The sequence below is a fragment of the Ammospiza nelsoni genome, chromosome 2, assembly GCF_027579445.1.
Source record: "Ammospiza nelsoni isolate bAmmNel1 chromosome 2, bAmmNel1.pri, whole genome shotgun sequence".
In the NCBI taxonomy this organism is placed as follows: domain Eukaryota; kingdom Metazoa; phylum Chordata; class Aves; order Passeriformes; family Passerellidae; genus Ammospiza; species Ammospiza nelsoni.
In genome coordinates, this window is record NC_080634.1 from 87,378,307 (window position 1) to 87,404,474 (window position 26,168).

The 26,168-nt window shown below is 37.4% G+C and overlaps 1 protein-coding gene and 1 long non-coding RNA gene across 4 annotated transcripts in view; both read right to left on the minus strand.

The window, feature by feature from the left end:
* The window catches only part of GABRG3 (gamma-aminobutyric acid type A receptor subunit gamma3), a 302,729-nt gene that overhangs the window by 225,196 nt on the left and 51,365 nt on the right, over nt 1-26,168 (minus strand). The gene's annotated exons all lie outside the window — the stretch shown is intronic.
* The window catches only part of LOC132069952 (uncharacterized), a 36,609-nt gene continuing 22,251 nt past the window's right edge, over nt 11,811-26,168 (minus strand). Inside the window, exon 3 of the long non-coding RNA XR_009417852.1 lies at nt 11,811-12,415. This is a non-coding gene — a long non-coding RNA (uncharacterized LOC132069952). The remainder of the gene's footprint in view (nt 12,416-26,168) is intronic.

Genomic DNA, 26,168 nt, shown 5'->3' on the forward strand with positions numbered 1-26,168 from the left:
CTTCTGAATGACAGATAATATAAAAAAAGAAATCATTCCCACCAAATCATTAGTGACAAAGCCATTATTAGCTGATGGCAGGCTGGAAGTCAAAGTGAAATGAATTGCCATCCACTTCAGTAATGCCTTTAATTTGTCACAGCCTAAACCAAAGAGCCTGTTCTGCTACATTACAAAAAAAAGTCCCGTTAGCCACAGCTGTAACTTGGTGCCTCCTCCTGACTCAGGGCAGGCATGCAGACCCCAGCAATGCAGCACTGCCACAGGGCAGCACTGCTAGGGCAGAATGCTTCCCAAGGATGGAGGTCCTCCACAGAGCCCTGCTTGATCCATGGGGTAGCGCTTTCTCATAGGGGAAAACACCTCGAGCTACCTCAGCCAGACCCTCCCCGGGCCTTCTGCCCAGTATTTTATCCATGGAAGTAGATCAATGCCCGAACAAACCAAAGGCACAGTCTCCATTAAATTCATACACAACATCACAAGTTTTGTCTCAACTTATTTTTAAGTTGCTGATTCTCATTCCCAGAGTTTCTCATGGTTTTCACTAGCCTGCCTGAAGATTTCATCTACCAGGATTAAAAGCCATCTTCATCCATAAGAGGGAACTCAGCTCCTATGTGTGCAGACATCTGTGTGTATGTGCATTTCTGGGGGGTGGTGGTAAGTGAATCTACCTCACTACAAAAACAGTAATCCAGCAACCATTCCACAAAAACCAATCAATATATTTATGTCTTCTAGCAGTATTTAGAGACAAAAATCAGTTTTTCTTCTCATTATTTTACCACACATTCCAGACCCTTCCAATTTATCTTTTTGAAGCATTAAACAAAATCTGATAGGAGAGGGGACATTAAAAATAAAGAATAGAAAATGTTTAAAAACTAGGAACAGAAAAAAAAGAACAAAAAGACATAAAGAACAGAAATAACATGTAAAAAGAGAAAGCATCTGTCTGAATATCCCATGCTAAATTTTGTGATGATTCTAAAGTTGTGATGGAAGTGCAAATATGGTTTGAATTCACCACCTAAGTCTTCCTGGAATATAAAGCATTAGACCAAAAACAATCTTTGGATTACAGACTTCTCAGACTAAGAAAATCCTCAGTAATTTCAGCTGGCATGCTTTCCATTGATGTATTTATGGCAGTCTATTATCCAAACAGGCTGTTTGAACTTCACTCTGTTAAAATCTGCAACATATTCAATTTTCTGCCTTCACTACTTTCACATCAATGGATTTCATATTGTCTACAAGAGGATGAGACATTTTTCTACTGCTTGCTGTAGAAGATACACATAAAAACATGTCCTCTCTTCAAACTAATTTTCAAATGCTTCTCTCATAATGCACACTATTTCCTTTTGTTTGCCTTTCCAGCCACCCATAACAACTGAATCATCTCTCCTGGGTTTAATGCACTACATTGCAGTGAATTCACCATTCAGAGACCAAAAGAGTTTTAAAACGGTCCCAAACTATGTTTACAAGTTTCAGGGGGGGGAAAAATCCAAAAAGAGCTTCAATTCTTCAATTTTTACCTCAGAATGACTAATAAATACACTACATATGCAATTTTTACCTTTTTTTTTCCAAAACTGAAATCCATATGAGAACTGTGTAATTAAACAAGGAATTTGGAGGGCATTTCAGAAAGTGTGGCACTGCATTTTACAACAGAAATCATCCTCTTCTCTCATTTTCATAATTCTGAGCCTGGCAAAAGTTCTATCACTGCCCTTTCATAGAGCATACTTGTAGTCCACCAGAAATAAGGTGATAAAATATCTAATACATTTTCATAACAAGAAGCACCAAGAATTTTCAAACGTCCATCTTTGAAGGTAATATTTTATACTAATATTTCAGGAATTTGATAGATTTTTGGTACCTCCAGAGGCTTTATCTACAAAGGACACAACAAATGAATAGTAAAATAGAAAGCACAAAAAATGAAAATATTGTAACATCTTTTCCTTGTAGAGTTCATACTTCAAGCTTTTTCTTTTGACATCCTTCCCTGTTTCTAAAGCACTGGATAGCCAAGTAAGATCATTATAAACTTCTAATAGCACATCTGTGCTTACAGTATGGGTGCAGAAAGGAGAGTAGCAGTAGGTTGGGAGATATTTCCCTAGAAATTGAAGAAGTTTTTGGCTGTCTTAAAGGCTCTTTGCTTTCCTTCCTCCTATCAACATCTCCCCTGCCACAAAAGAAAATCAGACATGAAGGCAGAATAAAAATACTACCATGTCACACACAATGTATTCACTGGTTATTACAGATCTCCCAGTTTAGTAAACATCTCCTTAAACTGGGTCCAGAAGGCTTTCACCACAGTGTTTTCAGAGGGTTTTCTCATTCTGGTCAGCTTTACCTAAGAATGGAAAATTCAGCTCTGCAGCAGCAGCAAAGACAAAACCTTCCTTGCTTCCTTCTGTTTCTGTGTCAATCCAGAGCAAGAGTCTCCAGTGACACACCCTAACCTGGAAGTGGAGAACAGGAGGAGCAGGAGCTCATTACCAATCACATTCTGTCACTGAGTTGGAACAAAGATACCGGTGCTTCACAGGATGAATCTGTTGTCTTTGATCATTTTGAGATATGGATGGCACTGAAAGGTATATGGGACAGGTGAGGAGTGTGAAATGCACAATTTTAAAAGAGGACCGCAAGACATCAACCAGTTCTTCTTCTACCACAGCCAGTGTGCACAGCAACAAAGCACACCCACTGTGTTAGGACAGAGTCCAGAAGCAGTGTCAAGATTTCTAATCAGTTCATATTCTCCAGCAATGAGCACGTCAGGAAAATCTACTGCTAGAGAAAGTCATTCTAAAAACGGATTGCCTAAGATAAAGGTGCAGATATTCTACTGAACTGAGCGAATGCATTCGTAAAGAAAGAGTCATTATTTCACTGGGATACTGTTACTTGTAAGTTTCAATTCAGTACATGTTTAGGTACAGGCCTAATTTTAGTTCAATGTGGCTGCTCCTCTTGAAGTCATAGATTCACAGGTAATGGTTCTGTAAAGGACTGGATCCAAGAACAAACACACACTGATACAGATTTACATGTCTTTGCACTGCTCCATGGGATTATCCTAAGCTTTCACTGACAATGTGTGGTGTACATGTGGAAAAATTGTCTGGGGTAAATAAATAATCTTACCAAAAACATTCTTAGCAGGTTCAAAAGACATTTAATCCATATATCAGTAGGAAAAAAAAAAAAAAACGCTCCAGGTCCCTATGAACTTCAATGCTTTTTCATCAAAAGCTTGGTTTTTGTAACAATACTGCATCTCTGCGGATTTAGTCATCACACATTTCACCAAGAATGAATATCACTGCTTAGGTTTTAATGCTTTAGTTTTTCCTGCAGATAAGTTAAACCTTATCTGTGGAATGTTTGAGCAGTGCTTATCAGAAAGAAAACCAATGAACCAATCCCCACCCCAAAAATAAAAATAACTTGGTAGTAACCTCTGCTCTTGCACTGCTATAGAACTTGACTGACAGATCAAATTGACAAAAATGTTCCTTCTTCTTTAGATCATACTATTTTTTGTTTGCGAAAAATAAAGTACTCCTACAATCAAACTAATTGTATATCCTCATACTAAGCAGCAAAAAAACTACTTTGCAAAAGATTACACATAAATATTTCCACTGAGAGTGAAGCAAAATTGAGTTTTACAAAGATCATAGGACTTGTATCTGGTATTTTCACAGTAAATTGCCTCTAGGAGTGATCCTTGAGGAGTAAGTATGAATCTACTTTTACTTATCATCTGTGACAGCAGCACTGATCTTGTTGAGAAATTGCCCCTGCAAGGTTGCCTCTGCTTGTCTTGACACAGGGAGGGAAATTGGAGAATCTTCTCTTGTTTTACCTAACAGCTGTATTCTGAGTGACTAATTGGCCAGAAATCCCTACAGGGATTACAAATGCTAGTAAAAGAAACAAGCAAAAAAAATTCCATTTAAACCTGGATCAAGATTACGGGGACATACAAAAAAAAAAAATAAAGACAGTGGTAAGATGGGAGAATAAAGCTTATTAGAGAAAAAATAGAGAGATTAAAGTTCCCATTATTAGCATTCAGGTAGGAAGTACAAGAGAAGCAAATTCTGACAGCACTCTCTTCCCCGTTGCATACGAGCAGCTGATGTTCCAATGGGAGCTGGAAATGGGCAATCACAAACAGAACTGTGAAACACTGGGAAGGGAGTTGGCCAAATGCAGCCGTACAGGGCATGTCAAGATTCTAGGTTTGGTTATTTGCTGCATTCCCTGTACAATGATTTTCGTCACCATTTTATCATTTCAGCATGAAAAACCTCACCAAGAGCAGAAGTGTGTGAATGGAAAGAACCCTTGCTGGGGCAATGCCAGACAAATGAAATTGTCTTTAGCACCACAGAGTTACATAGGTTTCATACAAGTAGCACTCTGATAAGCAGCTGAGTCAAGACCTGCTGTCTCATAACTCCTCCCCTCCTCTGTTCTAGGAACAGGGAATAATGTCCAGATCACAACTAACAGGGAAATTCAGCACTGGTGTTCTTCTTCAGTGCCATTATCGTTATGTATTGCCTTTTCTGAAGCAGTAATATTTTCTATTATGTTAGGGCAGGATGACTTTGATACTGCACACACTGTCCTAAGGGTGATCAAAAGAGTGATCCTGATACGATGTCTGTTGCTATCACCTAGATCTTTAAAAAAGGATTCAGCTTCTCACTAATATCTTCAGAGGCTATGTAGGTTCCTGTCAATGAAACACCACAAATTGGAAATCTATTTACATTTTCATTCAGCTTGGTGCTTTCTTTACTTTCTGAATTGATGGACCTTGAAAATTTGACCCCTAATCACAGATGATTTACTATGAAACAATGTGTTTAAGGTTTAAAAAAATCTTTTGCACTTAGCCACTGATTAAATTTAGTCATGAAGCACTGTCATTTGAATCCACACACCTAACTAAAAATCTGTTACAACAGATATCTGTTATAACAGATAAATTCAGCCTTTAATTTCCATAAGTTTTTGGAACTAAACTTAACTATGGTAAATCACTCTTCATCTCCTGACTGACCGTTCTGTAACAAAATTTGTCATATTTTTACTTATTTCATTACTTCCAACTTATTTGACCAGTTAATTGCTCCCCCAGTAGAAGGCACTTATAATCTACTCTGCTGAAACAGTATGTCCAAAACTAAAACCAAAACAGGGGTTTTAAACTGAACCCCAGAGTCTAGAGCTGCTCTAGCTGCCATTTCAATGATTCTGATCTCTTACATGTAATTTCTTTCTCATTATATCAGTATGGACCCAACTGGCTGCTGCTCTTTTTAACCTATTTCTTTCAACAATCACATTTTCCCTCCATCAGTAAGCATCGATCATGAGTTGGAAGAAAGGGCAAAGGCAGCACATTATGATGAGAATGGTAATGAGGAAAGCAATTATAATCAGTTCCAAGGAGAGCTTTGAAAGTATTTTTCATGCTTTACCTAGGAACGCAACAGCCACATACAGCCATGACCCATTTCCAATGGGAAATTAGACAAAGGGGAATAAGTGGCTTCTGAATTTTAAGAAAGGAACTTTATACTTCTGACCAGATTCTAGTCCAAGCTGCTGAGAAGCAATACATAAATCATCATCAACATCTGTGTTGATGGGGGCACTTGTCTGAGAGGTCAGAACTCTGAGAAAGCAGACAGGAGGATGTCTGTTGCTGTCACAGTTTGTGGACTGTCTACTGGCAGGAAGGCAACAAGCAGGAAAAAGGATCAACAAGAAACAGCAGCCTGCTATATGCACACTTTACTGTATCAGACTCGCTGTGGGGGCCTTATTTCACTTTACTTCATAAACGCAGTGCAAGTTACTCTCCAAGCCACCCTCAGTTTCCTGCAGATACAGACTCTGACCTCATTCACTGAACACGACTGTTTTATCTAATAGCAAGCCTCCTCCAGGCAGAATTTCCTTGTTACTAAAGTGGCACAGGAATAGCCTGCCCTGTCTTATGTTGTCTTCCCACTGTCACTAAGATGTGTAAAAATCTCCAGCAAAGAATTTTTTCCTGCACTGTAGAACATAGCAACCCCACATGCAGTTCAAGTGAGCCATCTGGAAACAACGGATAAGTGATAAAAAAGAGCAGGCCTGCTTCAGTTCAAGAACCATTTACATTGACAAAATACAGGAGAAGGTTTAAGATGACTTTCACTCTCATACCAGTTCATTGCTGTCTTAAACTGAAATACATTCATACTAGAAGTGATCGTGTTTTAGCCAAAACATTTTGAAATAAATACATCCAAATTTTAGTTGTGTTTGCAGTAGTTCCATGCAAAGCCTGTAAAGGGAGCATTACTACCATTGTCCTTAATAATCTCATTACCCCAAACCAAAATGAAAAATAGTAAAAATTCTCTCCAGTTTTGAGGAACAGCCCACTAGCTGAGAAGACATGGAGAACTTCTTCCTCAGTATCGGTGGCACTGAAAGAGTTTGGTAAAGAATTCAGTTTTTCTTTCTAACAGATGCAAAATCAATACAGATGCCATGATTTTATTTCCCCTTTTAAAGGCAAAGTCACTGTTTGTTAGGGTGTTGGGGGCAGGAGGGTTTTGGGAGTTTTAAAACCTCACTCTGACACATAAATCTGGATACAATCAAATGCCCAGACCAATGGTTTATACACAGAACCAAATCTGTTTTGATTGAGGCACTAAATGAGGATTCTTCAAAAACTGAATATGGTAAATTTAAATTTCAGTCTGTTTCCTATAAAATCAGAAAGAAGAATGAGCATGGGTAAAAATCTATCCACAAAAGCACCAGGAAAAAAACATTTGTTTCATCTGTGTTTGCCAGGTTTGGTTTCTCACATGGGGCTGTTTGAAGGCTGATTGTCTTTTGTAAACAGTTAATAGAAGGCAAATCTCATGTATCCATCTATCAGTAGAAAATTGCTAGATTTGAAAGGTTTGCATAAAAATAAGTAGTTAGATCAACTGAAGCAGCATGTTGACAGAGCCACAAAACAGACTGTATGGCTGTCGGAGACAGATTAAATACAAGCAAAAGAATTTGAGTGTTGAAAATGCCTAGGGGCTGACTTAGAAACAAGTATCCTTGCTGAGAATTTTCCACAAGGCTGATTTTGATTATTTGAACAGAGCAGCACATAGGAAATTCAGAACACGTAAAAAAGTAAACATTTTATTAATTTGTCAGGTTGCCCAAACCAGATAGTGCACTTCTGATAAATGGAGGTTCCATGCTGCCCTTCACACCTTACACAGACTTGCACAGTGAAGTTGGGCACTAACAGCCTAAGACTGCATTAGGGATCCTTGTTGTGCACACAAAGTGCTTTTACTCAGCACACCATACCTTTCTCCCCCTTAAAAAAATGTCACATGCAAGTTTTTCTCATTGTGAAGGAAAAAAGAAAAAGAAAGAAAGGAAAAAAGTGTCATATGGTAGATCATATTGCTGTCACTTTCCTGGAAGCATCTCAGATTTTTTGGCAACAGGCACACTACAACGATATGAATAGAACTTAGCCATGCACAGCCTAGGGAGTTATGCAAGTGGCTGTTATGCATTTACCCAGAGAGAGAATTCTTTCAGATATGTCTGTTGACAACAGTTAATGGGCTGAGTAGGTGTTGAAATATCTCTGCTGAACTGTATTCACTTTCCCACTTAAGTGGAAGTGTTAGCCAAATGAAAATCCTTTCATACTGAAGTGTTTTTGCTAAATAGCTTCCTTTGAGTAAGTCTCAAAACAAATACAAAAATTTTTTTTAAACTCTGTAAAAAATTATGGCAGAAAAAAAAGGCCTCATCTAGATTTAGCATGTTGAAATATGAAAAAATATTTCCCTTAGTTTACACTTTCAGTCTTTTAAAAGATTGTACAAGTGTGCTGCAATGTTAAACATCCTCTGTTATGTCAAGGAGAAGGCTGGAAAAAATAGAGATAAGAAGGGTTTAGTTGAGAAGGAAATAGAGGGTTCACCAGGGAGCCTCATTCCCTCTTCCATCAAATACCTATGTTTTTTTTTAATAAGGTGGATTATGGTGCATGTGAACATGATAACAAGAAGCAGAAATGGAAAACTATTTCATTGTATTTGTCTCTTAGTAGATTATGACCAAAAAAAAGAAGATGAAAGGCTGAATCAGGCAAGGTTCCACTGAGGTCTAACTTTGATTCAGAATGACCTAATAGTTTTATTAACCATAAAAAAGATAAGTACACATATACATGGATAAAAAATAGTAATAACCATGTGATATCAACCTGGAAGGGGCTTTAAGCAGTTAAAGGACATGAAAATGATGGATAATGATTTTGAAAATTGGAGGATGTAGTATAGGACAACAAAATCTAATTTCTTAGAACGTATGTAAATTACCAGATCTAGGTCACTGTCATCAGCTGCACAAACAAGAAGGGTACATGAAAAAAATTCTTCAATCATATGAGATAGTGGTAAAGACTCACCTAGAAATTTATTTTGAGACCTATTTTCAAGTATGACATCAAGACAGGCACAGTCTGTCAAAAAGTTCAAAGGGAACATAAAGACATAGAGTAGGATCAGAGAAACTGGAGATCTAAAATTTACCAGTACGGACTGAATGAGCTGTGGAATGAAGGAAGAGATATTAATTTGAAGAATAACAGTTCAAATAAGACCTTACAGTATTCAAATATGTAAAAGGCTGGTGGCCAGCTGTTCTCCATATTTTAAATGCCCAAGGCAGAAAGGGATATTTGAGTTCCTGAGAGTATGGAATATGAAGAACTGCAAAGTTGAAAGGTTTAAGAATCTCCATCTTTATACGTTCAGCAACTGATACTACATGTATGCATTTAGTGAGCAGGAAGCTGCAATAGATCTCCGATTTTGTGCCTTACAGGACTTCTGATTTGCTACTGCATTTGGTGAGCAGTGAAGCAGAGGTTTACCAGCCTATTGAGCTTGGAAAACAAGGATAAGGACAAAGGAAATCCACAGGGAAATGAATGGCTGTCACAAAAGAGTCTCCTACTCCACACTCCTGTATTTGTATCCTTCAACAAGATTGACAATATACTCCTGCACGCAGTTCCACATTCACAACCATGAAACAACACCTCCTAAAAGTCTCATGGACAGCATTCTCTACTTAGACTAGACATAAATGCATCACATTTTCTAAATGCATTTGATTTTTTGAGGTGAAAGGCAAGATCTATACCCCAGGTGTTCTTGTGTCCAAAAACTCCCTCATGGAGGCAACTCTTCCCATCTTCTTTGTTCTGAACCTACAATTACAATTGTGTTCACTCTGCAGTTCAAAACCAGATTTGAAATACAGCAGACTGAATAGAATTTTTGGACAGGCATGCTAGTGTTGGTAGCCTTAAGTTACTCAACTCATCCTTGTTATGATGATTCCAGGTATCATTTAATAGCTCCTTGCAGCCCTATGAGATGGATAAGAAATCACTCTGAGACTTCAACAATTTTGAAAAAACTGGAAAAACAGAGAAAAGCACCTTTTCCTCATAGGGGGAGACAGTTTGAAAGATGGGAATTTCACAAAACAGCCTAACTTCAAAATTATTGATTGCTATCTCCCATTAAATCATAGAATCATCACAGAATGGTTTGGGTTGAAATGGTACCTTGAAGATCACCTAGTTCCCATTCCCCTGCAGTGGGCAGGGACACCTTCCACTAGACCAGGTTTTTACCAAGCTGGCCTTGAACAGTACCAGGTATGGGGCATCCACTTCTCTGGGCGACATGTTCCAGTGCCTCACCGTTTCCAAAGAAAATAATTTTTTCCTAATATGTGATCTAAACCTACTCCCTTTCCATCTGAATCCATTCCTCTGTATCCTGTCACTACATACTCTTGTAAATAGTCTTGTCCCATCTTTCTTCACTAATTTCCCTTCAGTACTGCAAAGACTGCAATCAGGTCATGTCTAAGCCTTCTCTTTTCCAAGCTGAGCGATCAGAAACTCTCGGCATTTCCTCGTAGAGGGATGGAACACCTCTGCTGATCAGCTTGGCGTCCATCCTCTGCACTTGATCCAACAGCACAATGTCCTTCCTGTGCTGAGGACCCCAGAGCTGATGCACCACTGCAGGTGGGGTCTTACCAGAGCAGAGGGACAGAATCCCCTTCCTTGCCCTGCTGCACACGCTGCTTTGGATGCAGCCCAGGACACGTTTGGCTCTCTGGGTTGTGGGTGCACATGGGTGTGTCATGTTAAGCCTCTCACCCACCAGCACCCCCAAATCCTTCTGGGCAGGATCTGCTCTCCATCTGCCCATCCCCCAGCCTGCACTGACCACAGGTGCAGTGACACAGGTGCAGCACCTGGTACATGGTCTTGTTAAACCACATGAGATTCCCATGCGCCCACTCCTAGAGCATAAACACATCTTGTGTTCATATCTCTGTGGATAGCAGCCCATCCTTCCTTCAGGTGTGCCAGCTGCAAACTTGCTGACAGTGCACTCAGTTCCTCCACTAAATAACATGGTCCCAGTACAGATCCTTGTGGGACACCACTCATTACTGATACCTATTGGGACTCTGAGCCATTGACCGCTCCCCTCTGGATGTGACCATCCAAGCTATTCCTATTCCACTTAACACTCCACCCATCATTCTCCAGTTTGGAGGGGAGGATGCTGTGGGGACCATGTCAAAGGTTTTACAGAAGTCCATATAAATCCAGATTTGTACTGAAATTTTTCATTTATCTGTACTCAGGTCTGATCTTTCTTGCATGATAAGGGATTCAAAGAATGCAGATTTTGCTTAAATAATTTAACTTTCATTACTTGTCAAACCAGGTTCTCTATCCATCTTGGTCAGAAGTAGATGCACTGCTCCAATACAGTGTACAAAGGCAGAAACATAAAGGGGAGAAACAGCAACTATCTCATAGTGGCTGCTGGATGCTTTCTGGATCTGCTTTTTATTTGCTTTATAGATTATATTCCCAAGCACATTTTTTGAAAAGACTGACTAGGACTATTTTATTTTTAAAAGACTCCATAAAAAGCAGCTGATGTGTTGCACAGGACTACATTTGTCTACTGTTTTATTCATCATCTAAAAAAATAGCCTGCTTTTTTATATTGTGGCGCTGTAACAATTTACTTACCTCGGTAGTACATTTAAGGGATGAGGTATTAGAAAATAAAATAATGATACCAGCAGTCTCTAAGATCCAATTAGGTTGAATGGCAGAAGTATTTCCATAATGTGAAAAAGTTATACAACAAAAATAAAAGAGCATTCAATAAATTAACAGCTAAGCAGCAGTCATTATATTCTACAGGTCCACCGGAATCATCTGGATCTTGAGCCCTCTTACTGACATTTTTTTTTCCTAATTTATTCCATACTTGGAGAATCATTACACATCCAAGGTCAGCAAGCAGGACTGCTTCAGGATCAACAGAGGCTGTTTCCTGGTCTTGTTCAGGTGTCAAAATCTCTCTCTGTCTTGGATGCTTGGATAAAAGCCTCTAAACTCTTTTAGTTTGTTCCACATATATATCCTTATGCAAAGACTACCTTCAACTTCATTTTTCATTGTTTGAATTGTTAGGAAGATTTCTCTGAACAACATAGGCTTCATCTGCCCCTCAAAAATGTTATGCATATTCAGTGCTGGAAAAGCCTTCAGATTTTTACCACTCTGCTTTCCTATTCTGTTCTAAAAGCAAGGAAAAAACCCACAAGCTAACTGCCACTCGTAAATATTTAATAAATACCATAGGAGAAGATTCCAAGAATAATTACTTCAGATTACATTTTCCTACATAATGGATATCATCATTGGTTGAAGCACTGAATTACAAACTACACTAAAAGCCAGCCTAAAGCACTGAATATTTATGTTTGCCTGGGATTTGCATGAAGAAAAAACTCATCTTAGAAGTAATGTAAACAAACTTCTTAGCAGTGAGATAAGATACAAAGAGAATAATCTGAGGATCAGCTATCAGCACAAATGACTTTGGGTTACAGCTTTCCAGACTTGCCAAACTACTCTAAAATCAATTATTGTTCCTGTAATGACTTTCTAGATTTCTGTAAGGGCTTTTCACCTGATTCCAGTTGGTGTGAAGTCAGTATTCAGCGACAAATTACACTAAATTCTCATGGAAAGTAGTTTTTATAGATTCATGAAAGAAAGTAAAAAAGGTGAGGAGGAGACTTGAAGCCTAATTCAAGTCTCAAAGTTGAAGAGATTTGTAGCACATCTGGATAGGCCTTTGAGCAACTGTGGCAGCAGGGCTGGACCAGATGATCTTTGAAGGTTCCTTCCAACCCAAACCATGATGCAATTCTATGAAAGAAAGACAAACTTCGGTGAGTTAAAAAAAACATCTTAGCCAAGACGGAGAGTGGTGTTCTGGGATATGCTGGAATCAAGCACATAACAGGAGAAGATCATTTAATTACAGAAAAGTTAAGAAGAGTAAAGGGAAATTTTCCAGTATCTACTGTATTCTGATGATAAAACTATAGACATGAACACATCTGTATGTAGCAGGGAAAGCTGAAAATGTGAATCAGTTTTATTTTCATGGAAAAGGTACAACTTGAATTTGTTTTGTGCCCACTGCAAATTACAGCTCTATATCTTGGTAGAGGAATTCAGAGACCAGAGTTCCCTTGTATATTCTCGGGTAATTAATCTTCCCATATCTCTCCTGAAAAAGCTATGAAATCCTGGAAGGGTCTTGTCACTAATTTTACCTCTAACCTCACCTTTCCAACCTCTTCAATTAGGTACTGGACAAAGCAAAGAAGAATGTGGTGTCCTGCTCTTCAAGTACAGTAAGCTTAGACTTTTGTTTCACTTCAGTACAGCGCTGTTTTAAAATTAATACCTGAAATAACTATTTTAAATTTGACCAAACAGAGATTTTTGCTATTGTTCAGCTGAACATAAAACTCTAAGGTTTTGTTTTATTAAAAGACAACCACAGAATTTTCTGAATCTGCAGCGATCTTTCCACTTCTCTCAATTCAGCTGATTTGGAAGCCAAACTTAATCAATTATTCACATTCCCAAAGGGCAAATGCAGCCTAGTTATCAGTGTCTCTTTAAAAGCTGACAAACCACCTGTACTAATTAATTAGCACACAGTTCCCATTAAAACAGGGGGACTTATCATTAAGTTGTTAAATTCCTTGGCTACTTGCAGTGATTAAAATCCACATCCCCAAAGCCTTCTAGGATATTGCCTATGGACATCAAGGTGCTATTGCATGAATGATGACCAATAAAAATAATTTACAGAAGTCTGAATTTAATTGATCATGCTGCCAGCTTCCCTTTCAGGGGACTGGAGAAATGACTTACTAATTTAAATTAAAATCTCATGAATCATTACAAGAACAACAGAAAGTGATTTCAACAGCTCCTGATTACAATTCTGGGAGGATCAGAAGCTCTTGAAGTTTTATAATTAAAGAATGATATGTCTACATGTTCATCAATCTAACACAATAGCTCCTAGTAGAAAAATACATAGTTTTTGGTTTTTCTTAAGAGGAAGATCATAAACTTTGATCCACAGATTATTCTGATCCCCCCCAAAAAACTCGAAAAACTAGTTTTAAAATATTTCAAACTCAATAGAAAAAGCACAAAAATATTCCTCATTAATTTATATGGCCAGCTTTTTAACTAATTGGTTTTATAGATGTACTTTTATTTTCATAACACAATTTAAGCCCTATTAATCTTAAATAATCTCAATACTTCTCCTAATTTTTTGTCATGCTTTATCATTTTCTTTGCATGCCCCTTTTCTGACTGAGCCAATCATGCTGTTCTACACAGAGGACTGGGATAAAAGTCAATGAACAACCAAGAACACCATTCTGTGAGGAGCTGATTGCCAGTAGCAGTATCTCTCAATAAGGGCCTTTTGAGGTAGGAACAAACCCTTCTTGCCTCTCCATGGAGAAAAACACTAGCACAACTCTGCAAGTGATCCTGTTCAGCTGCAGACAAGTTGGCAGGGCAGGAGATTCAGAAAGAACTCAACTTCCCTCCATCATAAATTTCTTTGTGCACTCAAGTGCAGCTTGAGCATCTTTTTGATTATTGTAGGAATGGACAGAGATATTAAATTGCTATAGGCATTGTGAGCTCATTGCACATTTCATGGGAAGAAAGGAAGAAATACTACTACAATATTTCTCATGTGTCAGAAATAGAATCTCTCCACAGATGTGCACAGCACCCACCAGTCAAGCATTACACAGGGTCTCACACACTTTTTCTTCAGGAAGAAAAGGAACTACTCCTGGGTCATGACAGGTGCCCAGTTAGTTTCATCAGTAGTAACAAGTACTGATCATGACCTCAAGAGCAAAACCTAGATTCCTCAGTGACAAACTCCCTTTTCTACCATCAGAGCAGAGGTTTGTGACTTCAGATTGATTTCTTACAAGTGGTAGGCTCCTCTCTCATAATTGTTCAGATGCTACATTCTTGCATTTTTTTTTCCTGCTAAAACGAAAAAAATTCAGAAGGATTCCTTGAATTTCATAGTAACACAGGACCAGTAAATCTGCAATGATGAACTACTGAGAAATAAACATATTTTTGCCAAGGAATAACTACATTGAAGCATATGTCCAAGAATGTAAGCCTAATATATGCAGAAAAAAGATGAACTATATAAGGCTGTAATGGAGGAGAGACATGTAGATAGAGATTATCTACAAGATAATCTCTCTCATATTACATTCCTGTCTACCAGAAGAACAAAAACCCCAAAATACCCCTGAAAACACAGTGTAATCCTGTTACAATTGATACGTGCAGTACTGACTCTCAGTGACAAAGGAGAGCATGTAAAATTTTTATTCTGAATCGTAAGGGCAAAGACATTGAATGTCTTGTTTAATGGCCAAAGCTGTAGCTCTGGAACATTTCTTCTTGAGAGCATCCATTTGGGGAGAAAGAAAAAACAAATAAACAAATCAAAGTCTCTTACTTTGAACTTGAAGAACACCAAACCATCCCATTTCAAGAGCTTTGACTAATAAAACTTCTAAACACTTATTTTTATCATAAACCATTTTCCTTGAGTTTTATCTATCATTGATGCTGATGGATAAATTGCCTACTAATATTAAATGCAAATGTTCCAATGCTACATTTACACCCAGCAAGAAGTTTCAAAAAAGTCTTTTAACTAGCAAGTGAGAAAAGTCAGCATTGATCAAAATACAATTAAATGTGTTATGCAGAAACATTCCCAAAATGAAGAACAACTTTCTTAGTTATCTCAATAAATAGGCTGAACAATTTTTAAGGCCTCTGTAGTTTTCAATCCCAGATCTGCATTCTGAGCTTCTAAATCATCTCTATTTCAGACCTGATTTCTTCTTGCTTATTATTTGCTTTCTATGTGGCAAAGTAACTGTTCTTGTTTCGGACATTCGCCACAGAGCCTCAGTTTAGTCACCTGATGGACCAAACAGGAGTCAAAATTCTTCCTGAGAAGAGCCCACCTGAAACACACTGTTTCTTTTTATTGCATGTGAACTCATAGCAAGAAAATGAAGTCCAAAGATTTTCTTCTTTTAGATAGAGTTGTCAAACAGAAAAAAAGGAGCATGTTCTGAAACTGAAATGAAAGGACAAAGTCCTTATTTAAACTATTACTCATATACAAATTATAAATGGTCTGGGGTACCATTGGCAGGGTTTATTTTTTGGGTTTTTTTCCTTGATGAACTAGGTGGTGAACATTTTCTCTCTGTGGAAAAGATATATTATTTATTTATATAAGAGGTTAGATAAACGACTTGTAGAACTTAACAGATGTTCTAAAAATTATTTTTAATTCTTCTTTTGAGGTCCTTTTCAGCTATTTATAATCTGAAAGTTATAAAATTTTGAAGACAGTACCCCAAAAAGTAAAGACATGGTTTATGACAAATAAAGTTAATACTTCATTACTACAAATCATAGCAATTAGCCCAGATTTTGTTTTGCAGAATTTTGTCAGTCAGTACTGGAAAGTCAGAGGTAACTAATATCTCTAATTTAATGGAAAAGCTCTTTTAACTGAAAATTATATTTCAGGAATTATTTGCATTAGTTTAGTTACTATATGCTATCATCTTGATTTCTGCAATCTACAGAAAGAAGAGCTTTCACAGAGGAAGATGAAGTGCCTAGGATTTACACATAGAAAAAAAATACAGGAAAGTTTCTAAACATATTTCTGTTGACCACATTAGAAACTTCACTTCTGTTAAAAGGTGCAGAAGTATTTAAATAAATCTGTATCTTCAAACTCTGTAAGTTCAGGATGCTTTGCTCAGTGACAGGGAGTACTTGGCAGTATCACTGTGCAAGGCAGGCTAACAATCTCCAGTTCTAGTTAACTTGAAGCCAATCCTCTCGGACACACCACTGAGAAATCCCAATACACTGATTACATTTCCCACTGTAAACACAGGATTGTACTGTCAAATTCCTACATCACAGTTTCTGAAAATTTATGGTTTGAATAATAGTGATCTTAAAATATACCTCAGCAGAAATGAAAGAGAAAATACCAGTTAAAACTAAAGATCAACAGCAGCATCTCCTTCACACAAAATTTTGAGCTAATACCTAGCCTATACCAAATTTGTATAGAATATGGCAAACACCTAGCAACTAGCCTTTAAAAACAAAACATTTCCTGCACAAAACTGCACCAAATGTCACATGTAGACTTGTGCTGATGAACATACTGGGGCATTACTGACGTCTGAAGACATGATCTTCCACCACAGTACTAGAGTTTTCAGTGACTGTCTTGCCTAGGCAGACTTCCAAACCTGCCAAGAGGTTTAGAGTAAAGACTGAAATGGAAAGAGAAATGGCAGAAAGTGAGAGGCAGTTTTGTGGACTACACTGAATTTTCTGCAAAATGGATGGGAATTCCTTAAAAATTAATATGAAAATTTTGACGTGCTACCATATTTCCCTCTAAATTTGCAATGCAGACACAATGAAAAACAGTCTTTCACATACTTGGTGCACACACAATTCAAAATCTTTGCCAGAACTATGAAAGTAATCCCTCTGTACTACTAGCAGCAAAAGAATGACTCCAATTTAGTCAAAGATGCAGAATGTGTTTCATAGCTTGCCTCGGTTTCTCTCACATTCTTTTGGAACATGCTAAGATAAAGGCGACACGTTTCCATAGGTCAAGGTCTTTATCCCTTTCCTACTAATGTCTTCTTTTCTGGAATTTTTCAGTATTCCTCTTTGTTCTCCATTTCAGCCAAACTGTCACAGAATTTTCTTTAACAATTTATTGCTACCACAGTCGTCAAAACTCTCCAAATGGGCTCTGCAACCTCTTTATCACTCAGTTCTTCTTTGTCTTGAGTCCTGGTAAAGGAAAACTTGGTTGCCCAATACTTAATTAGGCAGCACATAAATCTGAAAGATTGGGAATGTTTCCAAGTTTCTCAAGTCTGAGTATATATCCTACCTGTATCCATGATAGGGCAGGACTTAGGCAAATAATAAGTCTTTTGCCTAAATCCTCATGTCTTTCAAAGGTAACCCATCCCCACAAGATGGGTAAGAGTCATAACTCGCATTGACCAGAGTCACAGCTCAGCTGAGAAACCACCTCAGCTGAACAGATGGTGTCCCAGTTCAGACACTCTCACTGCCTTTAGAGACTGAAGTAGCTAAGAATTGACTTCTCTGACAAGTTCTCTATCTTTTTTCTGACAGGCAACATTGTAAGCGATGAATTCTGTGTTGGCTGGTGGTGAATAACAGAACATTTAAAAAATTCTACAGTGTCACATCCTTAAATGCACTGGATGAATTGAGCAGAACACCCTCCCCCAAGTCATTACAGAATTTTATGATCTCTCTCAACCAAAATCCCCAGCTACTACAATGAAAACATGCTGTTAAGCTGGCAAATTTTCATCTCCCAAGTCTGTACTCAAACATAGCTGAAAGCCATCGGAAATAGCTGCTAGACCATGAAAAAATGAGGATTAACAATCTATAAAATGCTATTTATAGCAGACAAGCCATTAACTAGGGGTGAATTACTAATTTGCCAGTGGTTTCTCTGTGACAGAGTCACCTTGTAACTTTCCTGAATTTCCACCCATAAAGCTCCTGTTTTGTTTCTCTTTTCTTTTCTATAAGACATTGTCCTCAGTTTTGCCATTTTAAAGTGCATTGCTCTATTTTGACAGGATAACTTTGTCTGCTGATAATGACTAGGCTGATCAAACAGATTCTCTTATTTCTTAGACTTTAATGGTATGTATCACCAAAGTCCTACAAAGTCATGAGTCATGGATTGCTAGGAGCATTGTTCAAGCATGGGGGCAAAAAAAAGCACTACACTACTCATTACACAAAAAATATTGACATATGTGGCTAAATACTTGCTCAAATGCTAGGCTGGGAACTAGTCATACTTCTTATTCCTCATTACTGAAAGAGAATCTAAAAAAAAAAGGCACTATTCTGAAATTTGTGGTTAAAGCAGGAACTTGTTCAGTAGATGCCTAATACACAGTGACTAAGAATTTGTTTTTGAAGAGTTAATCTGAAACTGCAGTATGACTCTGTCAAGTATAAAAACTGATTTTCATTCAGTGAAGGCACAAACATAACATATATATATGCCTGACTTCTTTTCTTTGAAATGCTCAAGCAATCTTTGCTAGTGCCAATATTTTTTAGATGATGCTTCTATCAAATTTTATTTCCATTTGAAAAAGAAGAACATCACAAGTGTTTGATAAAATTGTGAGTTCTTCCTAGGAATTGTCCCTAACAACATTGTTTCATGTAGATGTAGAATGCTGGCTGAGATTTAAGCTGTCTCAGACATTGAAATTGATTGATTGATTCATACACCAGCAAGAAATATAATCCTATGGTAGTTTTACTTCTGTGCATTATTCTTCCCTATCCTTTCCCTCTTTTGCCCCTGGGAAGGTATTAACCCACCATTAATATTATGTCAGTAAATTGCTCTTAAGTCCCATGGGGGCTTAATAGTATCAGAAAAGTGAGGGCCTTCAGTCCTTCCAGACTTTGAAGAGTATATGACCAGACTCAAATTCTCACTTTCACACGTGTATTGCAGCCCAAATCAAGAATTGTTCTTTCACATTACATTTGCAACACCAACAATAAAAGGATCATCCTCTAGGAATTAAAATTCTAAAATATGAGTCCAATCCTAATCTAATAAATGGATTTCCGAGAAATGTTATAAGACAAAATTACAGTGTCTAGGAAGACAATACTCAGAAAAAAGCTCAATTTTTTCATATTATATACTTATATTTCTGACATACTTTCAAGTTCTAGAACACAATTTTGTTTTGGAAGTGCTGACTTTTTCAATGATGACTTCAAATTCAAACAAGATAAAAAATTTAAATTGTACATCAATATTTAATTAAAATCTTGTGTGCTTGCATTTTTTTAAATGGAAATACACCAGAGCTATTTGTCTAAGTTTTTATTGCACCATTGTTTTTAATCAATGAAGTTTTCAGACATTTTGATGTCACAGGCATAAGTCAGACATTTCAGAGGGAAATTACGGCTATTGGCCATTTCTGCAAGAGAACACTACAGCCATTACAGTCCAATAATTACCAGCACTCAACCCTCAAAATCAAATACAAGCAATTAATCTGCTGGTAGACTAGTAACCTATGGCACAGACTTCTATTTTTAACAGACGTCATTTACATTTATCGGCCTCTGATAGCAACAGGACAGGCAACAATTACAAAAAAAGAATACATATTTCTCCAGTCTTCTCAGAAATCAAATCTCTCAGAACCACTTCAACTTTCCTGAACACTGAGGATGTTTGCTAGCATGCCTACAAATAAAGTGAATATAACTCATGAAAATAGCAAACAGGTGTTGTTATTCAGCAAAAGGAGCTTACCAAAATGAGATCTGTCAATCTCTTTCCCACTGTCAATTTCTCTTAAGACTTTGTGATTACCACAGGGGTCTATGAGAAAGTTACATTGGATGATCAGTGACTGACAACTGACTGCACGTATGGGCATTTTTCAAGGGATCTATACTTTGCCACTGAACTCCAAATGAATGATTCATAGATAGAAATAAGCATGAGAGGATGCCCTGTATTCTGTGTTTTGAGTCCTAATGGGATTATTTCCTCAATGAATTTGAGGAAATTCCAAACAGAGAAAACAGAATGTGAAGATTGAAGATGAAAGACAAAAGTAAAAAAATGGAGCTGACAAAAGAGTGAGATAATCCAGTTTTAGCCTTGCAATCAATAGAAAAGTCTAGAGGCTATATTTTTGGACAGCCTTTTTCAACAGTTGGCACATCAGCCAGGAAGTAGAGAAAATACAGGGAGTCAATATATATTATAATAGTCCCAGGTTTAACAAGATTTATATTCTCTGGAAAAAAAATAAAATCAAAGAAGTGATCAGAAAAACAGACTCTTACCAACACAGAAAATAAAAGCTCAATCAACTTAAACTGAACTTAACTAGTACATATCACCCATTACAGTGCTTAGAGAATGGCACACAACACTGCCTTTTACAGACTGTATAAATAAGTGCATTGTACAAACTGCATGTATAAACACACAGCATTAAACAGTCACATTCAAAGTCCACTGATGTCAAAGGCAAATAGCCTAACTTTAATCCTAATTTTTCCTCTTAGAGATTTTTAACAAGGCAAAGATCTGTGAAGATTTCTGGACAAGGCACAAACACGGCAGTGTGAAGCATGATCCTGGATTACCTTCTCTTTGCTCTTAATTACTTAGTACTAATTTTGTAGCAGAATGTCTAGAATTTTTTAATAATTTTTTTTTCTTTATGTTAGCAGTAAAGCTTTTATTTCATATAGCATCAAGGTAGAGTGATCTGGATTGTCTAGTACCTATGCAGAGGCACCTATCACCTAAGAAGGAAAGTTCCTTGGAAACACAGGACAACAGTACTCCTGAAAGAAGCAGGTGTCTGAGTGTCTCCTGATATCCCCCAAGCTGTAGCAATAAATCTTTGCAAGGCCCTCATCTGAGAACATTTCCTTTCAGCATTCTAGTTTTCCACTGCTCTATGTTCCGAGATGAAGCAAATACAGCAAGTGAAGGGAGTGTATCTAGCCTTACAGACAAAAACGTGACAGCACAGGAGATGATGGGCATCATGGCAAAGAACCTGTCACCTCACTCTGACCTGCATCCATGTTATTTTCCTGGCACGACCAAAAAATGGCATAGCCTGGAGTTCTCTGTGTCTCCTAAAATAGCTCTGAATTTGTACCAAACTTCAACAAGAGAAGTCTTCTCTAGCATGCTAGTTTTCATGTTACTAAGAGCAGTGCCTGCTAACAGGTACTTTGAATTACTTTCACTGAGAATTCAATAAAAACATACAGTGAGTACTGTCAGTCTGAAAATTCTCCCTTCATGGTGGTGTCACATGCACCAGAGAGAAGGAGAAGCAGAATGCTACCTCTCCTTTGGTAGTCCCAGATCATGACTGTGATAATAAGCAGAAAGATTAAACAAGCCACAGAATTTATATTCTTCATTTAATCTTCATTCTCAACACTGCACTTGGTGGAGTGTTCTGCATATTGCATCTCCTGGCTGACTGTTAAGGCCATGGGAAAAAAAAACACATAACTATTCATTCCATTTAATCATGTCCCTCATGGTGAAAAAGCTGCATTATCTAAATAAATAAATCTAAATGCACCATTTACAGTCATGGCATAACATCATGAATACTCACATCACCCTTCCATGCCTCTAAGAGACAGCAGTACAATCTGGTGAATGCAAGAGGTTTGGTTCACATGTCAAAAATTAAGGTGAAAAACACACAGCTGGAACACTTGTTTGCAACATCCCTTAAAAAAAGTGAGTATTTCCTTCTGTTGAAGAAAAAAAGGAAAACATTACAGCTGCACAAATACCCTGATTACAGAGAGCAAAGGGATAAATGCAGAAGCAGTGTATGTCACTCAAAGCTCAGGAGTTCAAAGTCATGTGATAAAATGTATTTGGAAGCACTGTAACAGAAACAGAACAGTCAGAGCTGAAACTACTACTTTTCAAGAGTCCTCTAGGAGAGATCAATGAAAAATAAAGTGAAAAACATACTTCTGTTTGTGGAGGAAACAATCCATCATTTGCACTGCAAAATTCTTAGGTAGAGCCAGACACAGCTGTGTTTACCCTTTCAGATGCATACTTGTATTTATCTGGATATAAAGGAGTAGGTAATTTTACTAATTAATTAATTAAATGTGTTCTATGGAAGTCTGCTGTCTCATGATACATTTTTTTATCCTTTGTAGGAAGAAAACAATGCATACACTGGTTTAAAACCTTACTTATTATTCATAACACTATCTTTTCAGAATTCCTTGGTAACAAGTGCAATATCAGAAGCCTCCCAGCGAAAAAATTTCTAATGCATTCTAAGGCTAAACATTACCATAATTTTGAGAGGTATTTCCAAACGTCAGAGAGCCATTTGATGTCAAACCAAAGCATTTCAGCATGGATGCATCTCTTCAGGCTTCTATTTATAGAACCATCTATTTTAAGGAGGAAACACTACTAAAAATTTACATGGTCTCCCCTTGGAGTTTCAGGAATTTGGCTTGAATTTCTCATCATGTTTTCACTCCAGCTCTTCTAGAGTTTACAGTTTCTCCATTATCTATATGGCCACTGAGTGTGCTCTTGTTTTCAATTAGATAAATTCATTATTTACTAATGTTTTCATTCTTGGTCTCTTATAGCCCATCTAAATGCTTAAGGTTAAACAAATTCCAGTCCAGTATCCTACAAGTAAACATTAATTCTAATATGAAACTGTAATTGTTCACCTCAAACCACACCATCATTTCTTCTGGCTTACATGAACAAGTCTGCATGAGTTACAATGCTTATTAGTCAAGACTGAGAGATAGCAACCCTTTTAGTATCATGTCCATCTGAAGTAGCTTTTAACATTGAAAAGTATACAAAATACATACATATTTTATGCCCTAAAACATTTAGGTAGTATTTTTAAAATGAACTAATCTCTTTTCAAAGAGATTACTGAAAATACTGAGTGACTGCTTGTACTTGCAAATTCTGCTTATAAAAATAATTATTCCTGGTTTCCACAACATTCTGCAAAACCACAGTAGCCAAGAATTAAATTTCTTTCAGCTGCCTGAGAATCTTAGCACTTATATGCCTCTTAGTCAATTCAAAAAGAGATAGGTTTGCATAAACATTTCCTTGTAAATATTTAAAAACGTTGTCTAAAAGGGATACCTTGAGAAAAATGAATTTTTTCTCTCAATTCTCTACAAAGAATTCTCTACAAAGAATCTAGATTATTAGCATGGATCAAACATTTAGAGGGTTTATAAATGGCTTGGATCTGATGACAGGCCTGCCACACGAGGGCTTCCTCTTCTGTGACAACAGTAATGCCCATGGGACTGCAAGGTAATTGAACCATGGAGAGATAAGGTAAATTCTCACCACTGACAGCTATCCAGAGGTTCTCAACGTATAACAAGAAACATCCAGGACCTACAACATAATTATGGGCAGTTAGTTGACCGTTGCCCTTTGGATGTTGGACACGGTACTCCCATGTGAACCATAAAATCTGAATTTCTGATAAACTGACTAAACAGGATCTGAAAACTCACATATTCACCCCAGATTTAGTGCTGGAATACTTTTCTCCCATGGCCCCTTTAGTCTTTTTGTTTCCTTTGGTTAAAATGCCAGTCACAGTAGAGCAATGTCTGATCTGTGTATTTTCATCGTGACTCTGATTCTAGGAACTCTTATTTATTTGACTCATTATAGCTTTAAATATTTATGTACACACCTGCACTGAAAGCTACTCAATCTTGCATTGAAGGATTTATTCTACCAGGACTCTCAACTTCAGGAGGAGAGTTAAGAAATTGATTTAAAAGAGCTTAATATTGATAATTTTTCTAACTGCACTGAACTCAAAACCTTAGATAACCTCTAGAAAAACCTTTCTGTCATCTTTATTTTAAGCACCAACTCAAGTGATAAACCACAAATACTGTGAACTTGTAGAAAACAGATTAGGTCTTTTCCCAAGGCTTTTCTAATGAAAAAGCTAGAATTACACACACATATATCTACTTTTCCTAGTTTCTTTGTCTCCAGTGAGGAAGCTCTATTTCTTTGGCAGGATTAATACAATCAACAACTCCCTGAGTGGGAAGAAGCAGGAGGAGGAAGGAAATCAGCCCCAACCACTCTCCCCAAATTTTAGTTTCCTTAGTCTGAAAAGTACCTCATAATCTATAAACCAAGAACATAAGGCCATCAGAAAGAAACAAATTTTTTGTTCATGTAGTTCAGAACTTGGGGAATTAAACACAGCAGTGTACAAAATGTCTCTTTCTATTGCTAAATAAAGCTGCCATGTCATCTCCCATAATGCAATAAGAATTAGCTAAGTACAGTGTGTGTAATGAATGCTAAATACTTTCCCACCCTTCCCTCTGGAAACTAGCTGACCATTATAAGGTGTCCATGCTAGACCAGGCAGCATCTAAATAAAAACTCTGTGACACGGATAATTTTTCATCCAGACTTCACACCTTACCAGAGCAGATTACTACTCCATTATTATCTTTCCAATGAGATGAAAGAGACAGGAAAGGAGTCTTGTGGGAGCACCACACATTGGGGTTTTATCTCACTATTTTATCTCATACCGAGATCTTACTAGGGCTGTACCCATACCTGACCAGCTCATAAAGAGTCCTATATTTACTAGTTTAACAAAGTCATTGCTGTCACCTGGTAAAGCCACTGACCTTATGTCCCAGGCAGTGAAAGTTCACTACCTAACATGCTCAGTAGAAGAAACAGTAAAAGAGCAGTGCCTGCCCACAATTTCTTTAAATTAATGTAACCATATATGATGGAAGCACAGTCAAGGGTTTAAGGTCTACCCAATTTTTATTTGATCTGTTATGCCTTCTATGAAAACACAGGCTTCCTACTGTGGGATGAAAATCCAGCACCATTGGTACATGGACCATCTTCTACAGGCAACAAGAGCTTCCAACACTGTGTGAGGTTTCTGACTGCTTCTGATTCCCTATTATAACACCTCCCAGTCTAAAAGCATTATGAGGTTGGCATCCAGAAGAATTCCACCAGTATCTATGAGAGGATTCTGACGACAATGAGGTCAAGAGATCTACAGATGGAGGTGTACATACAGCCAAATAAGCCCTGCTTCAGGAACCTTCACAGAAAAGGCACAAACATTAACTGTAGTGCCAGAGTGATGTCAGACTAACTTCAGGATCTGGCAAGGTGGGCTTTGGATTATTTAAGAGCTGACAAGAACACACTGAAACGTAAATGTGGCAAAGAGTCAAGAGAGAAAAGCAAAAGAGGGAACAAAGTGGAGAAAAAATATTCAGAACATTTTCCTGGGAGGAAAGATAAGGAGCTGAAGCTTTGGGGAAGGATACAATTGTGTCTTTTCCCCTCTTATTTTTACCAGAGAAAAACTTGTACAACTTCATCTATATTTAAAAAGTGCAGGTTTCACCATGAAACCATAAACAATTGTTGCTGGTTAGGAATTTGTTCAGACTTCACACCTTTCTTCTGCCATCTCAAGCTCCCATTTTTTTTGTGAGCTGCTAACTGTAGCTGTGATATTATTGGATTTTGCTGCTCTCAGATAAGTAAATTACCATGAAGAACCTAAAAGGTCAACAAATTGTCATAACCTGCACTCCTCAAAATGTCCTCTGATCACTTAGAGACCCTGAAAAACCTAAAAAAAGTGTTCTGTAAAGAAAAAGCACACTCACCCACTGCTTAATTTATATGAACAAAATTATTTGATCAGGATCATAAAAAAAGATTGTTTTCTGGCATATTAGGGTTATCCTCAGCGCATCAATCTCTGTCACTTACTTTTAGAAGTTTCTTAAAGTTAATTTTAAGCTTTTGGAGCATTTATATAGCATG